At 39.5% G+C, this 27,341-nt stretch overlaps 1 protein-coding gene across 2 annotated transcripts in view; it reads right to left on the bottom strand.

The window, feature by feature from the left end:
- The window catches only part of LOC149089046 (uncharacterized), a 62,614-nt gene extending 39,292 nt beyond the window's left edge, over positions 1 to 23,322 (bottom strand). Inside the window, exon 1 of one of the 2 annotated variants that reach the window (XM_089236857.1) lies at positions 23,202 to 23,322. The gene's annotated coding sequence lies outside the window, so the exon portion shown is untranslated. Of the gene's footprint in view, positions 1 to 23,019; positions 23,142 to 23,201 lie in introns of those variants that run through there. The other variant, XM_089236867.1, reaches the window with a different exon arrangement.
- Positions 23,323 to 27,341: the final 4,019 nt, after the last annotated feature.

The following is a 27,341-nucleotide window of genomic DNA, read 5'->3' as shown; positions in this document are numbered from 1 at the left end:
GACAGCCCTAGTGCCGCGAGTAACATAAGTGATGTGGAACTGCACCGACCTAGAACCCCTTTATCGAGGGCCGTTCAAAGGATCTGAAACAGTGGCGCAGGTCACTCAAGTAATCTGTAACTGTGTCGCGAGATGTTTGATCTAGAACTGAGGCGCTGATAACTTTAGTGATGTGGAGCTGTACCACGAGCAGCTTAAGTACTGAGTCGTGGGTTACTCGAGTGATCTGTAAACGTACCGCGGCTCACTTACCGTAAGTGATCTGTGTCACATGAGCTGTTTGAGTGATGTGGAATTGTTCCGCGGATAACGAGTGATGTGGAACTGCACCAAGGACTACTTAAGTGCTCTATAACCGTGTCGCGGAGGGGACACGAGAAGAAAATGCAGTCAAAAGGGGGCCATGGGCTAAAAAGGTTCAGAAACACTGTCTAATTAGACAATCTAATCGCAAGGACGTCATAAGAAAGGCATCCGCCACGTGCTTCTCATGGAAGTTGACGCACAATTATGTCCGAATCAGGAAACCAAACCATAACCTCAAACAATTCTTGTCATAGAGAGAGAGAGAGACATAATAACATCATCCATCTCGTAAATAACGAAATCACAACGCAATCAAACTTTTCATATTTGAATGAGTTACTCTAATCATTCGATATTAGCTCCGTAGACAATACGGTAAACCCGTGTTCATCGGCATTGACCAATCACATTCAGCCTCTCAAAAAAAAAAAACACGTGTTTGTTTTATAGACACTTTGTTTGGCGAGTTCAGGTCAAGCGATTTCATTTTTGTTTCTTCGGATACTTATGTTTCGCGCTCCGTTGAACGTTTGAGTGAAAGTTTTTTGGTTTTTCTAGAACTTTCTAAAGAAGCGAAAAATGATTGAACTCGCCGGACCTTGAAGATTCTGTTCTTTTTTTTCCTTTATTTATGGGTTTTCCCGCTAAATCTTTTTTTCTGAATCGTTCTACTCAAAATGGATTAACTGTTCCGTGAATATAATCCTCCTTTTCAAGGGATTTACTTGGAAAAAAAAGACGAAAAATACACGTTTTGTGATTACGGAATGGACAATAGTCAGATAAAGACCCGTTCATGTACGGCGCTGAAAAAGAAAATGAATGATGATGACTGTGAGTAAAGTTCACTTCGAGATGACGGCCGTTCGTCCAATCGGGAGATACCAAACAATCCACGTGATACTCCTACATCCTGCTTTTTTTTATGGTTGAGAATGTGAGCTTTTTTTTTAACCGCGACAATAATGTAAGATTTGATTACGTATACGCCGCAGGGGACTTCAAGGATGGCCCCTCGGACGTATTTGCCGTGGTCTGCCGACAAATTTTAGTGAAAATAGCTGAAAACATACAGGGTGTTCCCAAATTGTTTGCATAGTGCAGCATTGTTTGAAAAAGTCTGTTCACTTGAGCTTGTTACAAACTTTAGCATTGTTCCGAGATTTCAGCCTTGTTTTCCCAGAGCATTGCTTTAATTAAACATTGTTTCCCACTTGAACATTGTTGAACTTCGGCATACTTACAAATCTTGAACATTGTTGCAGACCTTCAGTATTCCTGCAAATCTTGAGCACTGTTGCATTGGCATTGTTGCAAATCTTGAGCAATCTCGCAAATCTTGAGCACTGTTGCATCCATTGGCATTGTTGCAAATCTTGAGCACTGTTGCATCCATTGGCATTGTTGCAAATCTTGAGCAAACTTGCAGAACTTCAGCATTCTTGCAAATCTTCAGCATTCTTGCAGAACTTGAGTATTGTCTCACTTCAACATTGTTGCAAATTTTGTGCATTGTTTCTTTTGGTCATTTTTTCACAACGCCAATATGGCGATTTCGTGAGTAATTTTTCAAACGTTTATTCAAGTGAGAGCTCATCAATTTCAATAGAGCATTGTTTTCGAACTTCTACAAATACAAATACAACGCCACAACAGGCAAATTGCCCAACGAGGTGGCTGACTTAAGAACATCATGGATCCCCGAGCCCCACCTACTACTGCTACACCACACATGCACCCCCCCCCCGCGGAACCCCCAACGAATCGGTACATGCGGGAATGTGCGTGTACGTGTAGTGAAACCTGACGTGAAGTTTTTTGTTTCTCTGTAATGCTTGTTATGTGTAGTGCTGCCATCTGCCACCAGTTTTTCTAACTATGAGTGAAGTGAGATATAGATGGCTTTTTTCTCAGCCAGAGATATCAAGGAAACAGTTATTTTCCGGATATTATGCTGAGGTGAGCTCGGAAAGAAAAGTCATCACGTCTCCGCCGGGACTCGAACCCAGGCCCTCTTGCATACCGGGCAAGCATGCTACCATCTACACCACTGGAGACACATGAATCTGCCTTCCTAATTTCACGCACTGTGTCGTGAGGCACTGAAGTAGAGGCATTAGTAGCCTCTCTTAACTTCAGGAAATGGCCCCCGGGTGGGACGGTTTAGAGAGATATAGATGGCTTTTTTCTCAGCCAGAGATATCAAGGAAACAGTTATTTTCCGGATATTATGAGAGGCTACTAATGCCTCTACTTCAGCGCCTCACGACACAGTGCGTGAAATTTGGAAGGCAGATTCATGTGTCTCCAGTGGTGTAGATGGTAGCATGTTTGCCCGGTATGCAAGAGGGCCTGGGTTCGAGTCCCGGCGGAGACGTGATGACTTTTCTTTCCGAGCTCACCTCAGCATAATATCCGGAAAATAACTGTTTCCTTGATATGAGTGAAGTGTTATGATTGAATGATTTATCGTTGTAGGACTGTTGCTCTCTGTGGCGAGACTTTTTAACGGGGAGATCGGCTCGCATTTGCGCCTTGAAGTTGGGAACCACAGAAAACCAACTTCAGCCGACCACCATTTTTTTTTTTATAAGAAAAAAGTTTTTGTTAATCAACATAAGGAAAAAAACCAGTAAATACAGAAACTCATATAAACCCTATGATCGGTTCTCCAATTTCAACTGATGTGTGATTCACATTTGATTTTGAGATTTAACGGAAATATATATATATATATATAGAAAAAAAATTATAATAAGACTGAGGGGGTTGCTTTCAGAAATTTAAGATTATTGTATACATAGCATGTGTAAATATATATATGTGTGTGTGTGTGTGTGTGTGTATATATATATATATATATATAATAAATTTAATTTTTTCAGTTAAATTTTTGTTGTTTTTTCCCTTTCAGTTGCGCTTAGACTTTTGTTTGATATCGATAAAGCTAATGCTCACACGTAGGCGTAGATAGGATTGAAAGGCTTGTGGGGGTGGGGGATGGTTGCGATAGCTCAAAATCCTTGGCTGTAATTGTTTTTGTACGACCCATCTCGGCATGCCCTCCTCCCCTCCCACATTCTGCAGCAATGCCTCAGGGCTGAGGTTTTTGGCGGGCCCTCAGACCAGATTTTTATGGGCCCTTTTATAGTTAATTCACGGTGTAAAAAAACAAAAAATGATGAGAATCGTGCTGGGCTGTAGCCCTGTCAGCACCACCTTTGTGGCGGGCATGCATATCGGAAACCCGTGCGAGTGAATTTTGGGTCGTGACGCATAGCTCTAGAATCCCCGGCTGCAAGTAGATTTGTACGACCCATCTCGGAAGCCCAGGTGACCCAGGTTTGGGTCACAAAAGAACCCCTGCATTAGGAAGAGGGTCGGAATATTCGTACTTCTGGAAGATAGATAGCACCAAGACGTTCTTATATTACTCCGCAAAGCTCAAGAAATGGATTATTTATTGAAGAAACTTAAAATTGCGGTGAAGCAAATTAAATGGAAGAAAACTACAGTCAAATCCCGTTATAACGAACTCCAAGAGACGGGAGAAATCCCTTCGTTAAAACGAAATTTTGTTATAAAGGCATTCCAGGTTTTTGCATTGTTCCTATGCATGTGTATGTTATCTAGGGGATTAGAAAAGTGTTCGTTAAAACGGGATTCGACTGTATAAGAATCTAATACTCGAATACTCAGGCTGTCCAAAATTGTTTGCACGGCAGATATCCCTGTGACCGTTGACTTTAGAAACATACTTCCAATCGCAAAACGTTTTCAAGTGACGTGCTGTTACATAAAATCTCAAAATTTGTTTGAAGGGTCGCATGTATAAAAATGTTAAGAAATTGATTCTTTATTCAGTCCCATGTCCTCAAAAACCCAATTAGAAAGTTGTTGCTCTGTCTCTTCTGAGGCCAACAAAAAAAAAGTTCCACGTTTCTAAGTGCAATATTCACTGAAATATTTGATTTCAAAAATCGAATAAAAATTAGGGGAAAAACAGCATAAACTAACGGTCAGCGCTTCTTTCCCTCATTCAAGCTGTTCTTTCTCGTCTTTTTTTCAGTTGTTTGAATTCAAATACCTCAGCGAATATTATTACACTTACAAGGGAAGGGTCCCAAGGTGACGTCTTCAAAAAATTTTGAAAAAGTCACCACTGATTATACTCATTTAAATTTGCACAGATATGTAAAAAAATCCAGTGATATTGTTATTGGTCACTCACAAAAAATTTAAATATTAATATTTTGAACACCAATAGAAGGCAAGAATGAATTTAAAAATGCCGCAATCCTAGAGTGACGTCATTAAACAACACAGGGTCGAGTACGGCCAACACCTTCTACAGCAGAAAGCCTCCGCGAAGCTTGTGACGTCACCGAAGTCGTTCATTTCACCTGCAGCCATTGCATGGCAGGCCGACGTATGCGAAATCGTTACCTTTTTTGCAGTATATCCAATGGCTATAGGTGGAATGGATGACTTCAGTGACGTCACAAACTTCGCGTGGATGCCTTCTGCTATAGAAGGTGTTGGCACGACACAGAAAAAGAAAGCGGGGGAAAAAGAAGGAAGAAAAGAAAAGTAGAGAACTAGAGTGTGTAGAAAGAGAGTGAAAAGGAGTTTTTTTATAGATATCCTCAACAAGCGCGAGAGGCGATGAGTAGCCAGCTGTTGTCTGTTTTAATAACTCTGCGGCTCTAGAAATTATTCCGCCTCTAATTTTTTTGTTTTCATGTGTTTCTGGGTGAGATGAATGTACTTAAATTTTTTCATAATTTTTGAGGACCACACCTTGGGTCCCTTTCCTTGTTAAAAACATGAATTTCTTTTTTCTTCGCCTCAGAAGAGACAGAGCACCAACTTTCTAATTCGGTTTTCGAGCGCACGGGGATTGTATAAAAAGTTAGTTTCTTTTCCTTGTGTGTATACGACCCCTCAAAAAAGTTCCAGGATATTAAGTTAACTGCACGCCATTTGGAAACGTTTTGTAATTGAAAGTATGTTTTGAAAGTCAACGGTTACAGAGATATCTGTTGTAGGATCTGACAATTAGGGACACCCTGTACTGACAAACGATCAAATATAAAAATATTTCGATCAAGCACACGTATGCCAAGTAATACTATGATTTTCGGAATTGTCAGATGCCCTCCAAATTCACCAGTAACGCTGGGTATTTAATACATTGCCGGGATCCTATTGATAATTTCATATAATTCGTTAAAGAAAAATCGGCATCCAAAACAAGCCATACATAACCAATGCCGTCTGTCTTAACCCTCAACTGGCGTGGTGGGGCCAACACATTGCTCGACATGCCACTCGCTTGAGAAAGAATTGCATCCGGTGCATCCTGTTATCAATACCTTTCAAGCTGGTTGTTTAGAAGTTCTTGCCAAATTGTGAGGTTGTTCTGTTTTTCTTTCCTTCATTTAATTCGTCAAAGTTGTATGAATTGCGTGAAAATTTTTTTGTCTGACGGCCGTTAGTGTTGAGATAGAGATCGCGTGTCAGAAGAGAGCCAGTTTTCTCGATAATGCATTCAAATTAATGGTGAAACATCGGATGTTCGAGGTGAGCATTAGGATAGTGCTGTTAGTGAATCGTACGTAAGATCTTTATGTGATCAATATACCATGGTGTTGTTTGCAAGTACTGTGTTTCCGACTTAGTATAAGACTGATTTTGGTGCTTGTAGAAATATAGTAAATATTATTTTAATTTGAAAATTTTATTTTCCGTTAATCATATCTGTTCATTTTTTAATCATGAAAATTGCGTTCAAAAAATTTAACAAATAATTTAAAAAAGAATTTCAAAAGTCACGCATCCCGCCATTTTTTCGAATGTGTATCTTAGACCATTTTTCAGAAAATAATTTCACGAAATTTGAAAAATTATTTAGTGAATTAATTGATAGATGAATGAAGTCATGTAAAAAATTCATTGCTTTTATGAAAACTCTTTTCGTTGATTTTTTAAATGCATTAATACTTGCTGGGATCAAAATGACCCCCCACGACGCCAGTTAAGGGTTAATGCATGGGCCCACCGTGATGGTTGTTGAAATTTTTGTTAGTCAGTACGTAAATTGGTAGGAAGGCATTCTTAGCTAGTGGGGGCCTCAGAAAAATCACTATGCCGGGAGGGGGGGGGGGTGACGACGATGCTCCTAAGACGGTCCTGTGCATAACTACAGAATTTTCAGAAATTCTTGCATGCCACTGTTTTCCAAAGAGCCGCTGTGCTGTCATGTAAGCATCATGCTGGATCTTATTAGAAGATCTAGGTTCGAACCCCGTTGGCGACACAGTGGTGAACGGCTGAAGTTGGTTTTCTGCGGTATTCCAACTTCGAGACGCGAATGCGAGGCGGTCTCCCGTTTAAAAAAGTCTGTCCTCAGATTGCAGGCAGACCTACAACACGATACTTGCATAACAGGAAATTCAAACATTTACCATCTTCACTTCAAAATATGGAAAACAGATGACAGCACCGGCAAGAGAGAAAATTTTTATCCGAGGTGCATGTGTAGTTAAGTAGTAGCACCAGCAAAAACATAGAAGAAGCACAACTCTGACAACATGAATACGTTAGGGGCCACACGTACCCTCAGAACACGCATTTCGGAATGTACCGATTCGTTACAAATTCCACAGAATAATCTGTACGAGGTGCATGTACGGTTAAGTAGTAGTGTTTCCCCCCCAGAGTAAACGATATCATCCCCTTCCCCACAAGGGGAGGAAAATCTCTACCCGTACGGGGCCTATTTTTGGCACCTCCTGAACACGTTCTTTTTATCGACACAACGCTTTTTTTCGCCCTTTCTACTCTTATTCGGCACCCTTCCTAGAGTGTCACCCATTACGGCAGTACGGGTCGCGTGGCCCAAGAGCCACACCTACAAGTACGACACAGGATCCATAGGTGCATTGGCGTACGCAAAGAGGAGGTGTCGGGGGATCCCCCTCCCCTTGAGCCGAGATTATGGTATATTTTTGTAGTGAAAAAAACGTAACGTACGCTACTGCATGGGTGCACCTAGTGGTGCGTGGGGGGAGGGGGGGGGGAGCTTATTGTTTTGATTCTGAGAGGGGGGTAGGACAAGCCATTAGTAAAATAAGGCTAAAAGCAGTCACCTGGATCGAACTAGCCGAAGTTCCTCTTTCAGCGTGAAAGGTTGGCACGTCAGTACACCATGAGGGAGGGAGGGATACACACGTAGTAATGTCAAACAAATTTGCACAGCTCGCTCTTCTGCAATCCAGATCAAGAAACGGAAGTTCTCGCGGCGAAGAAGGTCGAAATGTGTGTTTCCAGAGATATTCTTGGGAGAAAGTCTCGACTAGGCCATTTCTATCGTTAATGAACAAGCAGCGTTTCGGCGTAACAGCGGGTAACGAATATTGATCGCAGCACGTAACAGCGGGAGTAACAAGATACTACTCATAACAAGAGGGAAGTGAAAAAAAAATCGAAGAAACAACAACAAAGCAGCAAAATATGTCCTTCCTCTATCTCGTACAAACAAAACTGTGCATATTATAACCCTTTTTCTGATCGGTGATGAAGGGCGAATACGCGCCTTGGGATACCGAGAAGAAATAGCAACACGCACAACATGCCAGGGCTATATAATAAGGGCTGTTTCGTGACCCGCCGCAGCAACACCTACTAGAGAGCAAGGCCTACGCACGAAGCTTGTGACGTCACTGAGATAGGCCATCTCCCCTATAGCCATTGGATATAGCAGGCCGACGCATGCCCTATCTTAACCCTTTTGTAGCATATCCGCGATGGGTATTCGTGAGACAGCCTATCTCAGTGAGGTCACAAGCTTCGTGCGGAGGCCTTGTTCTCTAGCAGGCGTTGGCCGGAGCAACACCATCTAAAGCAGATGGTGTATCTGCTGTAGCTGGTGTTGGCCGGAGTCGGTACCAGCTACGTCATGCGCGACGTCATTGCTCAAACAGAACCGAGTGCGCCCGCTTTGCTACTGTCAGTTACGATAGTTTACAATCGTCGTGCTGCTCATTCCACTGAATTATTTCCAAAATTATCTTTTCGATTAACGTCATTAGTATCTGCCTATTCATTGGTTTGCTTTTTTTCAGCTATTTCAAAATCTAAATTAAGAAATCTTGCATTTACATATGAGGTAACTTCCACTGAGAATATTTTTCTTGGATACATTTCAGTTGAATCACGTAAGTTAACTAACTTTTATTGGGTTCATTGAAAGCCAACTCGAGACACATAATTTCTCAATCATCTTTTGAACTTTCTAAAAAAAAATGGTGAATACAGAGTATCTTCTTGCTTTCATTTGAATTTAGGTGTAGCTTTTAGAAAGAAGCCTTGGACTACATTATTACAACTGCAACGTAAAAACATGGGAAGCAAATACAGTATGTACATATAAAAATCCTAATATAAAATATTAGAAATTGTTGTTATCATTTTGAATGCTAATATCAAAAGATATATTATTACTTACCAACTATTTCTTGGATTTAAGTTTGTCCCATGAATTTAGAATAACCCCCCTGTATTACATGTTAGAAACACGAATGAACTGGAACCCCCTTCCGCCACCTATCGAATAAAACTGTTATAATTCCTTGAAATTAGCGACCGGTTTTTGATTAATATGGCGCATGAAAAAAAAAGATGTGACATTAATTAATATTTTCTAAGCCATAACATCAGTATCCTGGATGAGGGTGGGGCCTTGGATAAGATAGGGGGCCCACGAGAAAAAAAATATGTTCTAGAGGGGGCCATGGGCTAAAAAGGTTTACCCACTGTGGCATAGTATTATATATACATAGATATATGGGAGAAACATATCTCCGAACTGGAACTTCTGCTCCGGCTATCAAATAAAAATTGTAATTCTTTGATCTAAATATTGATGAATAGTTTTGATTAATCCGTTGCGTGAAAAAAGAAACATCTCATGATGTTTGTTGATATTTTATAACTAATATTATTAAGTAAATTATCAAATTCATCTCGAAATTTTAACAGTTAATATTTGTGTGAGGTAAAATAATATCAGTAAAAGTTGCAAAATATATTTCCTGAAGATTCTGCCTTGGATTGAAAACATGTATGATTTGAGTAACGATGGCATTAGTGATGAATGTTCTGTGGTTGATCAATTGCAAAATCTTATAACATATTTTGTTGAGTTCAAAATGTCACATAACAATGATACTGTACTCAAAAAACTAATTAGTACAGGTTGTTTATTTTTTGGAGATCTTGAGGGTATTGATTGTGTTCATAAGCTGTCTAACAGCTTTAAGAAAACGCCTGTAAACTTGGTAACTGATCCTGGTCCCAAGTGTGCTAAATCAATTCGTAAGAGTAAGAAGGTAATGGCTGATAATTTATGTGTTAAAAACTCTGCTACAGGTAAAGAATTTGTGCATGGAAATGTTTCAAAGATAAATGATAAGGTAATCAGCCCAAATAATATTTATGATTGTGTCAAATCAATCGATAATTCTGTATATTTATGTGATAAAAATGACTTTAATTTTGAAAAGAGTGTCAATGATATGAAACCATGTGATAATGTTAAGATGGTATTAATTCATGATGCATGTATCAACAAATCGAACGAAAATGTTATCAAATCAGTTAATGGTTCCATGTATGTATCAAACAGAGTTATTCATGATAATGATCATGACAAGTGTGGTGTAAATGAAAAGCTAGCATTTGATAATGATAATAGTAACCCAAAAGTCAATGTTAACAATACAGATGTTGTTGATGCTATAATTCTGGGTAATGTGGTCTGTAATGATGAACATGGTATCAATGATGTCAATGTAACCGATTGTTTGGTAAAAGAACTTGTCATGAATAATAATGTCACACTACTACCTAATTCTGATGTTGAGAAATTGGGTAAATTTGTTACTATCAGTGAAGGTTGTGATGATGATGCCAACATATCTGATAATTTGGTGAAGGCCTCAATCAATGGTTTCAGTAAAAAGCGTCATATTTCAAGTAAATGTAAATCACGTAAGCATAATGAAGCCCTTAAAAAGAAGTTGAAAAGATGTGTGTTATCCAAACTTGTGTCATCTCAATGCCCAGTGCCGAATGAGTGTGATAAGCCTCAGCAAAAACGATCGGACACTGATACTGATCATGATGATCCGGCACTAGTAAATAGGATCACCAAGGAACTTTCCGACTGTGTTAAGTTATCTAATTCAACGGCTAATCCAGTTTTGCCATCTGTAACTGGAAATTCAGTGATCCCTGACGAAGGCAATGGCAACGAAAAAAGCAGATTCAACGTGGGAAAATTGAAAACCAAGAACTCTAAAAGTGACAAGCATGCTAACAAAAATATCACTGTTGCCAAGGCCCCTCCATCTAATGCATGTATGGCAAAAACTTCAGATCGTTATCTGCCGTCTCTTCAATCCAGGATCTCGAAAGAGAAACCGGATCCAGCACTTGGTTCCATGGTCACAACTGACGAGCCAGATAGTCAGCCAAAATTGACGAAGTCACAGAGATCAAAAGCTAGAAAAAAGGCAAAAAAGATGTCTACAAGAGCAAATGAGGTGATGCTCTCCACGGGAAATAACAACTCCACTGGAGCTACTGCTACCCCCATATTTGAAGATAAATCAACAAATGAGTTTGCAATCGCTTCAACAAGTCATCGAAGTCCAGTGAGAGACTCAGGTGGGGTTGGAGAGTGCAATGCAGAGTCGGATTCAATGGAACCGAGTAGGGTAGAATCTAGAATTGACAATGATTATCCTAATGGTGACAACGATGAATTCACTCAAGTCAACAGAAGACGAAAAAAAGTTAATGTACCCCAAATTGTCTTATCCTCTTGGGGATCCAACTGGCTTGCAACCTTTCGAGATATAAAAAACAATTGTGAATTTGCTCCAGTGTCTAAAACGACAGAGAAGAACATTCTGTTAAATTTATTTAGTGAAAATGATCACAGGAACGTCACAAGGTTCTTGGACGATAACAGGTTCGAGTATCATACGTACCAAATGAATAGTGAAAGGTCCTTAAAATTTGTAATACGTGGTCTACCAGCAAATGTTAACCACTCTGACATCACTAATGACTTATCAAAACAAGGATTCGATGTGATAAAAGTATGCAATCTCAAAAACTATACTTCAGGAAGAGTACTCCCGCTCTTCTTGGTGGAAGTTCCGATCAACTCTAAAGAAATTGCCAACTTGGTCGACATCGACGGGGTTCCAATAGAGATTGAAAGATACAGAGGAAATCGTTTTCCCTTGCAATGCAGGAACTGCATGAAATTCGGACATACAAGTTATTTTTGCCATAATCAAGCCATATGCGCATTTTGTTCAGAAGGACACAGTACTAGAAGCTGCTTGGTTAAGGGAGATCTGAACAAGATAAAGTGTTACTTCTGTGGAGGCCCTCATACAGGAACGTATTCTAAGTGCCCTGCCAGACCTGCTTCCACAGGTGAATCTGGAAGAACCTTCATCTCCAAGCTTCCACCTTCGCTTCGAGATTTCCCCCTTCTAGGCAGCGTAGGAAATAACGTAGTTTTAGAACGAGGAAGAGACAGAAATGGGGAAAACAACTTTTCTGAAAATGAGTTGTCTACTAAAACGGAGTCAAATCCTTGGATCAAGGCTAGTACAATCCCGTTGGTATTACAACGTTCTGTAGACGAAGTCTTAAAGGGACCACATATTCTTGGAATAGGCAAAGTGCATCTCACGGAAGCCGAACTGGTCGAGAAGCTGAACAGAAAGTATAACGAAGCCGAGCAAGTGAAAATATTAGATTACAAAAATAATCAATTTGGAATTAATTTCACAGATGTAATTCATGAATTCAACAAACATCTTAATAATCGTGATGATTCTTTCGGCGATCACATAGTTAAGCCGTCTGAACTTTCCAAATCTTATAATAATTCTGTAAACAGGCAAATGCCAGTACCTTACCTTGTCATTGATGAAACTGATGTCACTGATGCGTCTGTACATTCAGTTTGTATGTCTTCAACTACTAATGAAACAGTGGAGAATTCACAGAAGAACAACATCGAGAACTTTTCCAATGTTGTGCGAGAACTTTTGGTCAATATGGGCATTTCTGAAGATAAGGCTCATAACCTTATTCAAATTCTGATTGGTTTTATTTCAGCGCTCAAAAATTAATACACCAGTGTCAACTATCAGCAAACCGCTGAAAATTCTGGCATGGAATGCCACTGGGCTTAAACAGGAACTACAAGAATTCAAACAATTACTCTATGACCTACAAATTGATGTAGCACTGGTTTGTGAAAGTTTTTTAAAACCTTCTCATACTTCCAATATCTCTAATTTTGTCTGTTTACGTGAAGACCGTCTACATGGAAGGGGTGGTGGAATTGCGGTGTTCGTTAAAAAGGACATTCCTCACCAAAAACTTTCGATTCCTTCTTCAACTGAAATGGAAGCTTTGGCAGTAAACATCTTCATCAACAGATCACCAATAACCATTTGTGCAATTTACAAACCACCTAATAACCATGTTGATATCAATCTCCTAAACTATCTCGTTAATATCAACAATCCGGTACTAATTGCTGGCGACTGGAACTGTAAAAGCCCTACATTCTTCAGCCATTCCACAAATAGACAAGGTAGAGTTCTAGAAAGATTTTGTAGGAATAATTGCTTGTGCATTCATTCATCGAACATTCCAACCAATTATCCTACTAGTCGATTTTATCGACCCGATGTTCTGGACTATGGAATCTCCAAAAACTTCAGGCACAACATCTTTTTCGAAACAACTGCCAAACTTAATTCAACTCACAACCCTATTATTTTCACCATCGATATAACTAGACCAAAGGATATTCCATATCAACTGGTTACCAACTGGGAAATCTTCCGCTCTACGCTGGAAACATTACCAGTGTGGAACTCAGCGGAATTGACGACGAACTGTATTGAAAATGCAGTAGTTGATGTGACTGAACAAATTAAAACAGCTATTCAAGCCTCTACCAGGAAGATTAAGGCAAAAGAAAACAGATTTGGCATTTCGGAAGAATTACGGGACAAAATCAGACTAAAAAACCGGGTCCGAAAACTCTGGCAAAGATTTAGAAGACGGTCTGACAAAACCACTCTAAACAGACTAGAAAAGGAAATAAGACAAGAAACAACTGAATATGTCAATGAGAGATTCACCCACTTCATTGAGGAGGCCACAGCATCCGATGGCTCACTTTGGAAGGCGTGGAAAATCTGTAAACGAAAATCTCCAGCGGTGGACAAAATTACAAACGAACAAGGTCAACTGTTGTATACAAATGAAGAGATTGTTGAAACGTTTGCTGACAACTATGAAAAGCAATTCATGCCAAACAGTCTGCAATCTCGAAGTATTGCTTCAGCTCATCATGGAAAAGTTCAGGAATTCCTGGATAGAGTTCGCTCGGATGCCTTGCGCGGAATGGGTGCTGCCGGTTTGACCAATGTTGACGAAATCAGGGGCATGATTAACAAACTCAAAACTAAAAAAGCTTCTGGTCATGATGAAATTTCAAATCTCGCTCTTAAAAATCTTCCTCTTTCTATCCTCAAATCATTCACTAATATATTTAATAGCATGCTTCAGACAAGCTATTTTCCTAATGTCTGGAAACTTTCTATTGTCAAACCTCTTCATAAATCTGGAACTGATCCACTTTTCTCTCAAAACTTCAGACCTATCAGCTTACTCAGTAACATTTCTAAAGTCTTTGAACGTATCTATATTTCACGTCTTGACGCTTTCCTGTCCTTCAACAGCATTCTTCGAAGTGAGCAGCACGGATTCAGGCGGGGGCATTCTTGCGTTACTCAGCTGCACAGAGTTACCGAGTTCGTGATGACTGCGTTCAACTACAAGGAACATGTCTGTGCTCTCTGTCTGGATATATGTAAGGCCTTCGACAAAACGAATCACACGACCTTATTATCCAAACTAATTGACCTGGGTTTGCCTGACTATTTCATCATTTTTTTAAACAGTTACCTTTCCAATCGAAGATTCCAAGTCAAAAATGGCAACTGTCTCTCAACTGTTAGACCAATAAGAGCGTCTGTCCCGCAGGGTTCTTGTTTGGGACCACTGCTCTTTGCGCTATACATCAATGACTTCCCAGCTCCTCAGCGCGGAATGCTTGGTCTATTTGCTGACGATGCCATCCTGTTGACCAATCACAAAAAAGGGAAAAAATGTATTGAAAATTTACAAGAATCAACTGAAGACGTTGAGGACTGGTGCCAAGACAACGATATAAAGTTGAATCATCAAAAATGTCAATATATTCTCTTCACAAGACGGTACAAGTTTCCAAGAACTCCCATATACATCGGCAACACGGTGTTGACAAGAAAACTCCAAGTCAAGTATCTAGGTTGTATACTAGATAAGTCGCTCTCATTTTCTCCTCAGGTGATGTACGTAAGAAATAAGGCCTCACAAGCAGTTGGGATGCTATCCAGAATCACATTCCCACAGGCCAGGCTAACGTTGAGGAATAAAGTAATTCTTTTTAAAACTATTATTCGTCCTATTCTGACATATGCTGCCCCAGTGTGGGCTCATGCCAGTCTTGCAAATATGAAACGTTTACAGACACAGCAGAACATCATTCTTCGTCAGTTTACCAGAGCCCCCTGGTATGTGAGAGGAAAAAACATCCGTAAAGATCTTGACTTACCACTAATCTTGGACTATATCAAGGAGCTTGCCAATGCTCATTTTGACAGGCTACGATCTTCTGAACACCCGCATCTTAGAGAAATTGTCTATTATGACCCTAGAATACCCACAGTACACTCTAGGCCAATGGACTTGCTGAGCGTGGATTGGGTAACGAATTGATGTAATTTGCAGAACATTTTCATGATTTTGATTTTTTTTTTTTTTTTTTTTCAAAACAATTTATCAATCTAATGTCAGTTTTGTTTGATATTGCGGATGCTGTGATCGCAATTCAGAGGCATTTATATGTTGTTGTTTTTTTCGCAATTAATAATTTTTCTCATTTATTCATAATTTGCGCTTGCATAAAATGGTGCATTGGGTTCGTGTCGTGTTGAAACTGATGTTATTACAATACAGAGATGGTATGTGTCATGTCTTCATTATAACTTTTTCTTTGACGTTCTTGATTATGGTTAAATGACTGATGACGGTTCAACAGTACCTCAGACATCTCTGGTTAGTGTCTCTCGATTATGTAAATATTTATAATGTTGGGGTTTTTGGGTAGCATATCATCAGCTGCTTCCCTTAAGGCATTTCCCCCTTGTTCTTCGATTGTGTTGTGTTTTATCTCGATGAGCATTCATTTCGCGAAGATTTGTAAACAATACTCTCCTGGCTCATTCATTCTCTACACACACACATACACTACATACCTTACACACATGCACAAACTTGTCTTTTTCCTTCTCATACCACTCCTGGTGATCTGTAAGTCGCCAGACAGCCTGCAAAGGCTGGGCAGCGACGGAAACGTTCAATTCTGGTCTGGTCTGATTTCCTGAAGATTTGTAAGTCGCCAGTCAGTTAGCAAAGACTGGGCAGCGACAGAGACGTTCAATTCTGATTTGTTCTCCCGGGAAAGAGCAATGGTGAAAGTGATTCCGAAACCAGATCAAGACCTCAGCTTGGCGACCAATTAGCGCCCGATCTCGCTTCCTGGAGAAACTGTTTGAACGAGTCGTATCCGCCAGAATATCCCAATTTGCTGAAGATTACGAAAAATTATTAGACCTGAATAACACAACACGGCTTCCGCCGAAGCCATTTCACTTGCACGCAACTTCCCCGGGTTACGGAATACTTGCAAAAATGACACAGCTGCACAAGTTAATTTGCATGAACATGCCGTACAAGCATAATGAAATTTGTGAAAAGCTATCTAGAGTCTCGAACATTCCGAGTCCAGATTAACGATTCACTATCCGAAATTAGGCAAATACAAGCTTCCATAGCTCAAGGAAGTGTTCTTGTGGGGGCCACAACTCCATAACTTTCACGTGAACGATTTCCCCACACGAATTATGGCTTTGCTGTCCTCGGCTCTAAGTCCACAGTTGGCCAGCACCTCCTAGAGATAGAAGGCCCCCGCACGGGTTGCCAAGTTCCCCTAAAAGTCATGAGAGTAGTTTGGTAAAACCACTTTGCAAGTTTGCCACATTTTGAACCCCAGTATCCTATTTCATTTCTTCTGTATTTTGGCGTAGAATCTTGCCAATTTTGAGCCCGATCGTTTCTTTCCCGCACAACAATGATATTAGCACGAGCACCGGAATTTTATTCCCTAAATATTCAGAGGGAAAACGGACTACTTGCTGACGTCACGAATCACTTTGCAAGTTTTACTGATGTTGTTTTACTTCACACAAACATTCACTGATAAAATTTCGAAGCAAATTTAATAATTTAATTAATATTATTGCTTTAAAATATCAACTAATATCGTATCGTATTGGTTTTTCTCATGCGGTACATCAGTCAAAAACCAGTCGCTAATTTCAATCAAAGAATTATAAAAGTTTTATTTGATAGGTGGCGGAAGGCGGCTCCATTGATGTTTTTCCATATGTAATATAATACTTTGTAATGATATATAATTTTTTTCAATATTTTCTAGAAAGCATATTTTTTCTGATAAAATTTTATTTTCACCCGTTTATTGGTTATGGACAAAGTAACTAAGAAAGACACCATTTTTTTGATGGTGAATAAGCTTACAAAATATGTATTTTTCGAGTCTGAAAATGCTTCCGTGTACACAGAGTCTTTTACAGAAGAAATTTCCAAATATCGTATAAGATAGCATGTTATTTTCTCATTCCGCACAGATATCGAAATTCTGCGAGCAGAGAAACAGGTCTGTGCAGGTGAAATAAAAGAAAACATGCCTCCTGTCCTGGAAAAAAAAAGTTGAAGTGCACATTTCGTGTAAGAAAAAATGTTTTCCTTTTTACCGCGGGCATCTCGATGCTCATCGTGCCTTCCTCCATCCTGGAGCTACCCCCCCCCCCTTCCAAGACTGAGATCTTTGGTGGAGGCCTCCTCTATAGTGAATTTATAGCGTAAAAAAAGAGATTTGTCTCGGGCCTCTGTGTTAGACTCCTGCCAGCTCTACCCTCACAGAGTTCACTTAAAAAATTGAGGGTAGATGTTTGATTTCATACTCAGGAGATATTCACCGACAACTTAGATGAACACCCTATGATTCAATGATTATAGTATCATGATTATTTCAATTAAAGCCATATGTCAGAGTTCTTGTACGGGGGATTTTCTTCTGTGTGTGGTGATGGTTATAATCAAACCTCTTGATTCGTGAATATGTCTCCCAATAGGCTGACGGGCTCCAACCTCGTGAGTCCATACCTCGTAACCATGGCCCTCACAAGGGGTGGGCTAACAAGGCTCCAGCCCTTAGGGCCCGGAATGATTTTCATCATTTTTTGTTTTTTCACACTATAAATTCATCATAAGGGGCCCGTGAAAGTCTGGGGCTGAGGTGAGACTCTTCACGGGCCACTCTATTATGAATTTGTATAGTGTTAAAAACAAAAAGAGGGAATCACCTGATGAGAATCATCTCAAATCCACGAGCAGGAGCCCTGTCAGACGAACACCTGCTATAGCAAGAGACCTTCGCGCTGAGCTCGTGACGTCACTGAAGAAGTTCATTTCACCTGAAGCCATTGGATACCGCGGGCCGACGCATGCCATATCTTTACCTTTTTTTGCAGTATATCCAATGACTGTAGGTGAAGTGGACGTCTTCAGTGAAGTCGTGAGGACTTCTGCTATAGATGGTGTTGGACAGACCCACCCCGTTGTGAGGCCTATCTCAGTTGAATGGAGCTTCTACGATAAGATCTAGCACAATGATTTATGACAATAATGTAAATTAAGAGGTGGTGCCTGAGCCCTCTTTTATTTTGCCCTGGGACTATGATGTTGGTGAAACAGCAGTAGGGACACACTTTTTATTGGACAAATATTCAAAAATTCGTTTGAATTCTGCAGAACAGCCTTATAATGATCAAGGGTTCCGCTAGAAACTTTACGTTTGAAACACCTAATATACAGAACAGATATAGGTATGCAGAAATGGGCAGTCAGAACACATTTCTAGAACTAAACAGCACCACACTGATACAAATACAAGGCCACAATAGACAAATACAAGGCCACAATAAACAAATACAAGGCCACAATAGACGTCATCCGTGAACTAGTGGGGGTGCGATGAACTAACCCGTTTTTTACGAACAAAGGGTATGACATCGTGCAAAACAGATGACAGTTTTGTTCTGAATTCTTCCCACTGACATACCACATCCACCGATTCCAAAGGGTCTTCAAAAATTAACCCTAACCTTTCCTTCAAAAGTTCGAAGTTGGTTCTTCGAAAACAAGGAACCATTCTTTTATTGTTTGGTTTACCCGCGAGGAATCTACAAAGAAAGTTAATAACCTGATGATCACTCGAAGAAAAAAGTAGTCTCCAACAGAAACATTTTCCACAAGATCCTCCAAACTACCTAAGAATCAAATCCTAAATAGAAGTGCCTCTAGTAGCTTCCGATACCAGCTGATACAAGAAATTATCGAGCACCAATTTAAGGAAAATATCTCTCATATTGATCCCTAGCCAATAGGTTCTCCCAATCGATATCCGGATAATTAAAATCCCCTAATATCAGTACTCTCTCATGTTTACACATATACGAAATTTCTTCATGAAGCTTGGAGATGTAGTTTGGATTCCTATTTAGTGGGTTATAGCAGTGTTTCTCAACCGCGGCCCGCTACCGGGCCCCGACATCAGTCAAACCGGGCCGTGAATGGTTAACCGATTCATTTTTACCCATTTATACCCCATTAGGCGTGCTTAGGATCGGACAGAGAGTCAAGAATTTCCACCTGCATAAAAGAAATCAACCGGGCCGCAGACTTCCAAAGGTTGAGAACCACTAGGTTATAGCAAACTCCTACAATAAGCTTATGGCGTTTTTGTTTTCAAGCTCAATTCATGTAGTTTGAATATCACTTCTCTGTACGTTCCACTCTCTAGCCTTTACACTTGTTTTCACGTAATTCAAGACACCACTCCCTTTCCTATCCGATGTATTTTTAAAAAAAGTATCGTATTCTGAGATGTTCCCCATCGATTCATCCCCATCGTTTGCCCAAGATACACTAATCATAGTTTCTAAAAAGTCTTTCTTATTACTCAAGCTCCTGGCATTTATTAGCACACACTTTAATTTTTCCTGTGAGTTAGCGTCAATCGAGAAGTTCTCCAAGTCTGAGGTGGGTAATTCCCCGTCAGTACTGTTTTTACTTGGGATTCGACTAAAGAAAGGAAAATCAACTGGAAAAATTTTGATAAAGAGTGAAAAAATCCTTAACAAAACAGAGCAGGAACCTAATTTTTTTTTCAGAAACCAGCTTCTCTAGACTCTAGAGATAATTGGTACTTTTTAGAAGTGCAAGGAAGGGTGTTGAGATGAATTAAGTATTGAATAGCAAAGAGTGTTGAATAGCATTTCAACACCGAAAAAAGTATTGTATTTAACTGGGCTTATTTATCCACTCGCACTTTCCCTTCAAAATTATTTCGATGTGTAAAACTCTGCGCGAGAGTGAAAACACCGTCATAATAAATCTGTCATAAAAAATGCCGCCCCTGTAATCATGTCGCCTCATTCCGGTGCCGGCCTTGCACCCAGTGCCATGTAATATAATGTAAATGTAGTAAATATAAATGAATTACGCGCAACATGTTTTTTTTTCTGGCTGTCTGCAGTAAATTATGTCAAAGATTTGCCCTTTCTGTTCGGATGATTATGTGTAAATATTGTACATTCGGATGCCAATGCGTTCTCACCTTCAAGGCCTACCGTTCAATGAAAGGTCTCTTCATTCGCTACATTATTCATGGACGATTCCTGCGAGAGATATTGCATCCGAGTGACTCACGGGTTGTCATAACAGGAGCGGAAGAAATTTTACGTAAACACACATTGTTTATGGAATTTCCAAGAGCTTTGTTTGAAGAAATTTACAGGGTTTGCACAAAACACAGCCTTGTTTGAAAACCAACAATTGCTTTCCTTGGTCATATTTGACATCCATATTTTTTATGGGCATAATGTTTTCAGCCACCTCGTTGGGCAATTTGCCTGTTGTGGTCTTTGTAATTGTCACGACCCTGTTAGGCCGGCATTACACTATAAAAGTTTGATAATAGTTCTTTTATAAAACTTGAAAAATGCAACCAATAAGATCATCGGTTGCATTTGCTCGAATGTAACCAATACGCTTATTGGTTGGATTTTTTAAGTTTTATAAAAGAACTGTTATCAAACTTTTATAGTGTAATCCCGGCCTTAGGCAGGTATTATACTATGTAAAAGTTTTCTCTTTTTTATAAAACTAGAAAATCCAACCAATAAAGCTCATATAGGTTACATTTGAGCGAATGTAATCAATCGGCTTGTTGGTTGTGTTCTTCGAGTTTTGTGAAAAATCGTTTATCAAACTTTTATAGTGAAATCCCGGCTTTGTTATCAGATTGTTTTTTTCCCTATAAAGGTCTTCGGAGACTGGCTGCAGGTGCTGACAGGCGCAAATGCGTCACCCCTGAAGATGAGGTTACCTGGACTGTTTCTCGGTTGGTAAGGTCATGGTTTTCTTGGTCTTTTAGAAACGTCGTTCATTTTTATGTTCTCTACTTTCTCGCTGTTTTTCATGTTTTTCATGTTTGAAAATACAGAATATTGGAAATCTAACAAGTAAGGCAAGAAAAATTGATGTCCGTCCTCTAGACAAGGGCTTTGTTATCCCCCCCCCCCCTTACCCTTGTGGAGGGGTGTGGTGGTGGAGCATCTGCATACGTATATTAAATCACTTGTTCATCTATATCAAAAATCTATCAAATTTCTTCTTTTGTCCATTTTCTCGAGAAAAAAAAATGTTCTTTAGTATCTCTTTCTGCCGCTATGCGGTTGTGTTGGCATCCTTCTGGACTCTCATCGTGAAGATCCAGATTCGAATCCCGTTGGTGGCACATTGATGGATCTCGACTGCAGTTAAATTTTTTTTCCATTTCGTGGCGCGAATGCGAGCCGGTCTGTCATTTGAGTAAGTCTCTTCGCAGAGAGCAGACAGAGTTTTTTAACATGATGCTACAAGAATCAACATGCTCAACATTAAAATTCAAGCATTTACCATCTTCCTTTTCAAAACATGTAAGACACATGGCAGAGCACCAGCAAGAAGTGATACCTTTTTTGACTCGCTTTCTGGTCTATAATTTCTATGGGGGAGCCCCGTTGTAGGCTTATTTTTTATTTATTCATCAGCCGGTTGAAGGACCGCTGCTTTAGAGCATAGAATTCCAAATTGTATCAGTAGTTTCTACAGCCTCCGTAGTCCGCTTTGATGCTTTTTACTTTGATGCACGATCTACACATCAACGAATTTCGCTCGAAACCAAATACGAAATGATTCGAACGATAAGTGACTTAGAAATAAATACTTCAAAACAACATTTAAAAACAACGCGACAACAGTCAAAACGCGTAACAATGGCCTTCGAAATATACTTATATGAGCAATTAATATTAAAACAACAATAGTTATCAAATTAATTCTATAACGGTCTGTTAGCTATTTGATTTTTATATCAATGGTTGTACACCAAGGGTTCTTAACTATGGGTAGCACCCAAACTTTGATCGCAAGGACTTCCGAGATGGGTCGTACAAATCCACTTGCAGCCAAGGTTTCTCGAGCTATTAGTGGCGACCCGAACCAAAACCTCGCGAGGGCTTACGAGAGATGAGCCATATAAATCCGTATACAACTCGAGCTACGGGTGAGAATCCAAACTTAATTCGCTGTGGCTTTTTCCACATGGGTCGTACAAATCCATTACAGCCAGGGGTTTTTGAGCTACGGGTCATGACCCAAACTTGATTCGCAGGGGCTTACTAGATGAGTCGTACGAATCTTTTTACAGCAGTTCTGTTATTTCGCACTTATTGCATCACTGGTTTCACCAATTTCGAAGCACAAACGGTCTTATGGGTCGCAAAGCTGATCTTGTTGTTGATTTTTGGGTCGTGACCGAAAAAGTCTAAGAACCCCTGTTCTACACCCATCACAAGGATGCGTATCCCCTCTAGGGATGAAAGTAAAAAATATCCCGTAACACCTTACCCATTCCAAGGCGTGCACGAAGGTAAATTGTTCGCGGGGTGGCGGCAGTAAAAAAGTTAAGAACTAACACTTTTATATATAGTCAAATCCCGTTTTAACGAATACCGTTATAGCGAAATTCTCGTTTTAACGAACGCTTTTTAATCCTCCAGATAAGTTTAACTAGGAACAATGCATAAACATGGAATTCCTTTATAACGAAATTTCATTGTAACGAAATGATTTCTCCGGTCTCTTGGAGTTCGTTATAACGGGATTCGACTGTAATTTCGAGAAAATGTAGACAAGGGCAATTTAAAAATATAGGAAATATATATTTTCTTTTCAATACCTTTTCGAATAATATATTTATATGCATAGTATACCTATTTTTGAATAATTCATTAATTAGCATATAATCACCATTCATATCGGCTAATTAATTTCAAATCGTTGCATCAAATGGAGCTAAATCAACGGGCGGTTCTATATCTTCCCAATAACTTTTTTTTTGTCTTAAAAAACTAGCGCGAGTTCTTCTTTTTTTCCGTGAAAGAATACAATTTAATAAGATGAAAGAGAATAATATTCAATCTCACACTCACTGCGATTTCCAGACGCGACGTTTCCATAAGGAATCGGAAAAACCCGCTGTGTTTTTATCCACATTTAACAACTTCCGAGAAACGCGCGAAACAGCCTCCGAGATCGAAATCCACAGGTAAAGACTAAAAATAATGTTTCTTCATCACAAAATATGTTAGTCCGTTTGGCGAAGTCCACCTTGATGAAAACTTGATTGTTGGTGATGAATTGCGCGACTGATTCCTCGCCAAACCGTCTTCGAAGGACAGATACGTGCTACAAGTTAGTGAAAAAAAGAAAAAGCTTCCCTTCCGCATCAAAAATCTATCGTAAATAATGATTTTTAATGCGCAATTCGCGGGAACTTATCACAATCTCCGGGCCAGAGTCACGACCTCCTAGATCAGTGGTGCGCAAACTTTTTGAAGCGCGATCCCCTTTTGACCAAAAAATAATAATTTAATGGCCACCATAGCATGACCATATGTTCCGGTTTTTCCGGGATATTCCGATTTTTTGCTAGAAAACTTGCTGCCCCGAAAGCACTTTTCGGAACGCTTGTTTCGATTTTAACTAGGCGATATTGACTTCTAAAGATATTCAATTTTTTCAAATATCATAAATATTTACTTTGTATTTTGATGTACTTAGTATCCCGTATGCAAGATGGAAGTGTATGGTCCTTGATTTTCGTATACAGGGTCATTAAGGAAGAATCCTGCGATTTCAAAATGATTCTGCACTTGAAATCGACCATTAAAAAGAAAAATTCATAAAACGTAGACACATTTTCCCCCCATATATTCGCATATTACTTATCATTTTATTCTGTGTTTTTATTTTTTAAGAAATGTACGATTTTGAAATCCGGTGATTTATTTTCTTTGCGAGGACATTTCACATTCGTGATTCTTTCATGACGAAGACGATATATTGATTATTGTACAAGTAGAATTTGATAAAATCGCATTGTATGATGCATGATAATTAGCTCGGCTGAATAAAAGCTTTCTTTAGTTCTGACATATTTTTAAATAAAAATGAATTTCTTATTTGGAAGTTTTCATTTTATTAGTCAGTGGTTATGAAAAGTTTAGTTTTTATGTATTAGTCAGTGGTGCGCAAACCGTGACTACACTGACTAGATACCTAGATATGTGTAATTTAGGAGGTCGTGCCAGAGCCGCTCAAGTTAGGGGTGTGCAACAGATGGGATCGCATCGGCCCCCGCGTTTTGGGGGGCCCTCCGTATTTACGCTAATGATAATTTCTTTCATAAAAATTCTTCGTTCTTTTATAGAAAGAAATAATTCGGGAATTTTCTGCCATCATTTAACTCTAAATTTTCAATAATTTTGGAATTGTTTCTTTCATAAATTCGGAATTTTCATTCATTTGGGATTCTGAACTTTGATCAATTTTGGAATTCTGAACACTTTCATCCTTTTTAGAATTATGGATTTTCATCGATTCTGGCATTGTTTCGTTTCACCCTCTATTAAAAAATTCTCTTAAAAAATAAGCCGTTCTTAAAAAATATATTTAATTATATTATATTTCACCATCAATCGCGTAGTGTACGGGGTTACGGGGGGGGGGGGGGGTTCTTCCCAAACAGTGATAGTGGCGAGCCTCCGCAGGGATAGGGAGCCGACCCATTTCTTGGTTCATAACGAAAATAGATTCACCAGGAAACGGAATATAGAATTTGCATTGCGGAAAGCCGCTACATTTATTCCATATCAATATCATTATTTGCGCTAGCCTTCATGAAAAAATGCAAGTAAAATCTCGCTGATCACTCCTGAATTCTGGGTTCAAATGGAAAAAAAACCCAACAAACCGGACATTTGGTAATAAGTCGCTATTTGTTATAGGGCATAATCGAATCGAGAATGGTAAAATCATTCCGGTAGAGAAAAAAAAAAGTAAGACAACGCTGTTTTGAAAAAGAAACATTTTCTCCAAAAGCGGGATGTATGGTCATGCATATTTTCTTGGTAATGATGGTACGCGGCCTTCTAAAATTAAATTATAAGACGACTATCCGCCAGGGTCGTCTTTAGGTGCGGCACGCGAGGCTTTGCACCCGGGTGGCGGGCAAGCTCGAGCCGCCCCTAACAACCCCCTAGATCAGTGGTTCTCATTCTTTCGTCTCGTTTTTACGTTTGCACATAATAATCTCGTCATCGCTATCGCTATTTTTCGGACACACCCTTCAAAATTTTCTAAATAGTCACCATCATACACACTATCTTCAGAATCAGTAATAGAATTACAGTCGATATATCGGACAAATTGTCTGCGTAACACTCCGGAAAACTCATTTCATCACACAAATTAGTGTTCTTTCTTGACATTATTCAAGGGAATTTAATTTACTTTAAATTGAAACTATTATGGCAATACCAAACAGGGTCCAGTAAGCTCAAGATGTATAAACGCACTAAATCCTGCAACATGTTAATTCGTTCGAATATTTTGTAATACTAAGTAACTATATAGTGTTAGAACAGATAATTTTCAGAGAAGAGATAAAAACAAGAAATCTCGTTGCCGGTCTTTTACGTCTCAGCATTGAAACACGAGAAATCTCGTCAGCGGTCGTTCAAGTGTTAATATACAAGGTGTCCTGTAAGTGCTAATGCGGCTTTTACCTCATCAACCGTCCGTCGTAGAAGTATGTGGTTCCAATTTTTTTTTAAATATGCTCACAAGGTGTTAAAAAATTACCCTGTACCAGTTTTCAGAGTGAAAATACATTGTGTAGCAAACTAAATTTTTACACGGTCCCCTTGTCCTCTAACTACCAATTAGAAAGTTGTTGCCCTGTATCGCCTAAGGCCAACAATAACAAATTCCAAGTTTGGTACAGGACAACAACTTTCTCATTGGAAGTTAGACGACAGGGGACAGTATAAAAATTTGTTTTTTGTCAGGTCTATCACCATCGATGAGCGATTTCCTACCTAGTGAGTTGTGCCGGAAGTGTAACTGATGTGTGTGTACCTAACAGTCTGAATGTAGTGTTGTGTTTGATTTTTCAGTGCCGCCATCAAAAGTGAAGTGTGTGATGTGTTAGGACTGAATTACATTTGTAGTTCATACTGTTTGTCCCTCTCCCAATTTTTACACAGTATGAATGTTAATTGAATGAGCCACTGTGGTGGCCGAGTGGTCATGGTGACGGACTCGCATCGCGCTGTCTCGGGTTCGAATCCCTCTGGAGCCACAGTGGTGGTCGGCTGAAGTTGGTTTTCTGTGGTTCCCAACTTCGAGGCATGAATGCGAGCCGATCTTGACGTTAAAAAGTCTCGCCACAGACAGCAACAGGCCTACAATGATATAAATATTTGATCATTACACTTCACTTTTGAAATATAGATGGAAGCACTGAAAAATCAGAGACAACACTAGATACGCACTCAGACTGTTGGGTGCACACGCACTTACGCTTCCGACAGAGCTCACTAGGTAGTAAATCACCCATGGCGATAGACCTGAGTTGTGCTCGGTTTATTGGCAAAAAAAATCAGAATATCCCGGAAAACTGGGACATAGGGTCAGACTATGTGGGAGCGAGGGTGGTAGGGAGTCACGGGGCATGTGGTTAGCCTGCGTAGGGGTCGACGACAAAGTTTTTGGTCAAAAGAGGGTTGCGCTTCAAAACATTTGTGAACCACTGCTTTAAATGCTCTGGAACTGTGCCACGCATCACTCAAGAGATCCATAATTATGCCGCGGATCACTTAAATAATCTGGAACGTTGTCACTTGAGTGATGTAGAAATTGTTAGTGAAAATTCGGTGTATCAATGAAGATACCGAAATTAATGAACCCCATAATGAATGAAAATTTAGAGCTAATGAAAAGTCAAAACCTTGGAAAGAAGAATATTTAATAAAAATTCAGAAATAAAAGAATTCAGGAATTTAAGAAATAATTGATAATATTGTGTGTAAATAACGTTGATATTAAACAACATTTTTCATAAGAGAATGCGAACTTTATCAAAATGACAGTTTAATTTTTAAAAAACCCCTACCGAATACGAAGAATCGTGCACGCGCGGGACACGAAAATCTGTGGCTCAACAGCAGCGCAGCGCAATGAGTGCGCGCGTACACGCGATTAGCGCAGTGTCACCTCGTGTCTCAATT

Source organism: Pholcus phalangioides, unplaced genomic scaffold, assembly GCF_987345545.1.
Source record: "Pholcus phalangioides strain wild (caught in Gottingen) unplaced genomic scaffold, Ppha-v1.0 ptg000002l_1, whole genome shotgun sequence".
NCBI classification, from domain to species: Eukaryota; Metazoa; Arthropoda; class Arachnida; order Araneae; family Pholcidae; genus Pholcus; species Pholcus phalangioides.
This window is presented reverse-complemented; position numbering and strand designations above follow the sequence as displayed.